The sequence below is a fragment of the Phoenix dactylifera genome, chromosome 2 (genome assembly GCF_051530095.1).
Source record: "Phoenix dactylifera cultivar Ajwa chromosome 2, Ajwa_hap1_PhDact_Kaust_v1.1, whole genome shotgun sequence".
In the NCBI taxonomy this organism is placed as follows: Eukaryota; Viridiplantae; Streptophyta; class Magnoliopsida; order Arecales; family Arecaceae; genus Phoenix; species Phoenix dactylifera.
The window spans coordinates 5,071,825-5,076,544 of record NC_143191.1 but is presented as its reverse complement, the minus strand read 5'-3'; positions in this window follow the sequence as shown (position 1 = coordinate 5,076,544).

Genomic DNA, 4,720 nt, shown 5'->3' with positions numbered 1-4,720 from the left:
AAATAAATTTCTAGGAAGAGGATGCCTAGGAAAGTACTTTTGACATATTTGGTTGACCATGGAAAAGTGACAAATTTCCAAAGTGCTAATGTTTGGTTGGCCATCCACTTTTCTGAAAAAGTTATGTATAATTTCTATTATGCCCTTAATAAAAATTAGGTCTTTAATTCCTCTTTAATACTTCTTTAATGCTGAAGGACCTTTTTGGGAAAAAATAAAAATAAAGTGATTTCTACCTCATGGGAAAGTAACTTTTTCATGTTTCTCATGGGAAAGACTTTTCCATGAAATGTGGGAATCATATTCCCATGGGAATACAACTTTCTTATCTCTCTCCTTTGAAAACTCCAACCAAATAAGAGGCATCTCATTACTTTTCCGTTGACCACACTTTTCCCCCTTCTTTTCCCGCGAACCAAACGAGCCCTTAGTTGATTTGTTGCCAGTGAGGATGATGTCTTGCGTAAGGACCAATATTTTTCTGTTTCGAATGGTGTCCGCAGGAGCAGCTGAGTACATTTAGGAGCCTTATAGCAAACTTACTAAAGAAGACATTTTTTCTTTCCATTTTATTTTTGAAGCCTTTTTTTGCAGTGAGTCGGCCTAAGGCGAACTCACTAAAAAGGATTTTTCTTTTCGTTTTGTCTTTAAGGCCTTCCCTGTGGTGGGTCTTCTTTGAGTCAGGGCCCTAGACAACCACCTCAGTCGCCTAAAGATTAAGCCGGCCTTAGGTGTTGGTAAATTGTTGTCTTGGTCTTTGTGAGGGACCAAGTGGTACAATTTGGTTTGCACCCTCCGGTTTATTGGAGGATTTGAGGCTTGAGCACGTAATGCCTGAACATGATTTTAATGGCCATCATGGACCTAAGATGATTTTGCCCTAGGTCCATCTTATAATTTTTCATTTGTGTGAATGCTTGATAGTACTAGCTATCAGATCAATAGTGTGATGAGATTGTATCTTTCATGCAAAACCATCATTGGATCATCCACTATACAGATCTCCAGACACTTGGAACTTCGTTGTTCATCTATTGGCATAGATCTAGCAGGAGATGATCCAATAATAAATTCATGCGAAGAGAGATGAATTCTTTTATAGAACAACGGTATTAACTTTTTGGAAGAAAAAAAAGCATTATTTTTTTAATTCGTTATATCCCACTCGAGGTAGGAATGCCTTATGGGATAACATGAAGAGGGAACACGAGTTTTCGCTTCACGGGAGACCTCAACTACACCCTAGTCTCGACTAACTTTCTAAACCAAGATAAAATTATATACAGAATCTTATGGACAATATTAATTCATCACATTCAAATATATCCAAAAACAATTGCAAACTGACTTCCCAATACAACTACAATGCATAATAGATGTTGTGTATGGTCTACTTTTCTTTCGATCATCTCACCATCATCTTAAAGTCTCTAGTGAGAAGAACATGTTGTGCTGTCTTGGTTTATGCTAAAAAAGAGAAAAAAGAAAGATATCTTGTGAAGTTTTTCCCATAAATTATGATAGATGTAAAGAAAACATAAATCAATAATTATTCTATAGATTTGAGTGCGTCCAAATTACAAATTATACAAAACATTGTATCAAGAAGATTTGTTCACAGGCTGGATGGTTTCGAAACCAGTCAAATGGCCATGGGCTTGGATTTTAAGCCCAGCGGGCCGGGCCAGTCCAAGCCTATTATTATTCTATAGACTAGTAAAAATTGCAATGTTCATATATATATATATATATATATATATATATATATATATATATATATATATGTAATGGGTTCATATTTCAACAAGTCCATTAAAAATCTCTAAAGAATGAAACAAATTTAAAATCTTTAAATTTTAAACATGTAAACAAATATGTAAACAAATTTCTATATGTTAACATATTTTAGTTGCAAGAATCCCTAGATGCATATGTAGAACCCTCGTAACTGCAGGACAAAAATCAGCATTTTAATGTCTAAATATCTTACTGTGTCAGCGAGGGCTACTAGTTATTTTGTATATTTTAAAAGCTATGAATATGATGCATCAACCTGAGGGCTGACTTGATTGGTAGATCATATATGATCCATCAGTTGAGCAGCTATTAATTTGTAAAATCATTATGTCAAAATAGTTTATGGAATATGGTTTAGGGGTCAGGATGTTTTGCAATTTTAGCATTCATACTTTTTAAATATATAGTGAAATTAGCTCGACATAAATTCAGCATGACGATGGTGAGATCCTAATTATAATTGGAGCTGATTTAGATCACAACTAGTTGAAAATATTATTAATGAGCGAACTGATCTTGAGAACCTACTCTCTGTGGGAGGCAGGAGATCTCAATTTGTAGGCCCATCTCATTATGTCCTACCTTATTGGATGATGACTAATGAGGTGACTCATGAATAACTTTTTTTTTCTTTTTTCTTTTTGCTACAAGGAAAGATTTATACTAATATGATATGAATACATTCAACAAAATCAAAAAACAATATATCCCATAAAGCCTTAGACAACTGTGCCTCATAGGTCCAAAGGACTCCACCGGAGTGATCAGCCGCAAAGGATGTCATCTAGTCCGCTGCCCCGTTCGTCTTCCAGTAGACCTGCCTCGCCCTGAAGGAGACGCATCCTCTTATCAAGCTCTAGACATCCCACAGCAAGGGATGGCTAAGAATCTCCCTAACTCGAGTATGAATCCAGCCAACCATTACCGTCGAGTCGCCTTCCAATACTCGTTCTATTTTCTGATTCAGGTCTGGATTTACTGAATCTCAAGCCGAGCCGAGCCGAGCCGATCTGTTGTTTTTGGATCGTTTATCTAATTACTCGATCCGAATCCGAATTACCAATTTTGGACCCGCGGGCTGTAGGGTACAATCATTGCTACATAAATATATTTATTTGCAAATAATTTACATTGTTGAAAATAATGGAAAGGCTGTATGATTAAACAGTTTGTAAATTTCACGAGAAGCTCGTAGCCTGACAGCTACCAACGACGGCGTCAGGGTCGAATATTTCCAAAGAAAAAGAAAAGCTTATAATTAATAAAAAGAAAGTGGGTTACAATTACCCTACACAGTTGATCTACTCTATCTTTACCTCGAGGAATGCACATGGCATTGCAGCCATCACCCAGGAAGAGATGCATTCTGTAGAGCTCCCACTTTTACTATATTTTTTATTTTTTTTGAATTGATAGGATGTATTCAGATTAGAGCTATATGAATTGCCGCTAAAAAGAAAAGAAGAATAATAAGAAGGAGAAGTAGAAGAAAAAGAAAGGATGCACGGAGCTCGCAACGGCGGAGAGCGGAAAGTTTGGTGGGGGTTGACACCACCAACGTGCTGCACGCTTCGCGATGTCACCGTAGGAGACACGGTCTCCATTGTTAGTCTCTTATATAAGGTGGGGTGGGTTTTTTTAGGGACACATTGACCCTTGCGAGGCCCGAGGCTTTTCTTCGTTGCTACCGCGTGGGGGCTGACACCACCAACGTGGCGCACGTTTTGCGATGTCAACGTAGGAGACGCGGTCTTCTTTGCTTCTCTTATATAAGGTGGGGTGGGTTATTTTAGGGAGACCTCGACCCTTTCGCGCCGCGGAGCCCGAGGTATCACTCATCAGAATAACGATGATTTTTAAGATGGGGTATGATCCGATGGACCGGTTTCAAAGTTTTTAGATTTGATCCGAATTATATATAGACCGTTCTGACCCAAATAATTTATTGGATCAAAAATTGGCAACACAACCTAACTTCTTTTTTTATTTTTTGTATTTTAAAGGTTGTCCATCGAAAGATATGCACAGATCATATAGCCTTCTAATGATGCTTGAACTTTTCATTCTTTGTTTGATTATTATTTTGCATTCAGCTCTTATATAATTAGCATTTTATGTTCGGTCTTTGTCTGGTCTTATATCATCCATTAAATAGTTAGTAATGTTATATATATATTTTAAACACAATATTGCGTGAGAGTCTAGATGGCATAGGACTAAATATAAAATGGCCATCAAAATCTCTATTCAAAAAATATAAAAAAGGTCATCAAATTTCAATGAGGGAAATAAAATTTTTAATCATCCAAAATTAAACATAAAATGAGAATTAATTCAAGGGATAAACTTTAAAGATTTTTAAAATATTGAATACCACAATTTTGTGACACTTCACTCTCTTTACATATGGATGGCATCATCTAGCATTTGGTTAAGTCTCAAAAGAAGTGAAGTCCGGATCATGTCACTTATAATTTTTATATTTAGAACCAAACACAATGCTAGTGAAAAAGCAAGAGGAATCTCATACTAGATTTGGCATCCTCATGCCCAAACAATAATAATTGAGATTTTTGTCTCACTGTCGTTGTTTGAGATTCTTCTAAATAGAAGGAGAACCTAATCCTAATTGTCTTGACTCACCAAAATCCACCATACAATTTAAATTTTTGTTAATTTAATAAGATAGCAGAGAGCCTGCTAATGATAGAAATATCAAGACTACTGCCAAACCGTACAAGTTATCTATCAATATGGAGGCCAGAGGGATAACATTTTATTTCTTTTTCTGCTGCAATGAAAGATTCATACTAATCTGATATGAAAACATCTAACAAAATCAAAAAATTACAGGTCTCGTAAAATCTTAGGCAACTACACCTTACAGGTCCAAAAGACTCCACCGAAGTGATCATCCACAAAG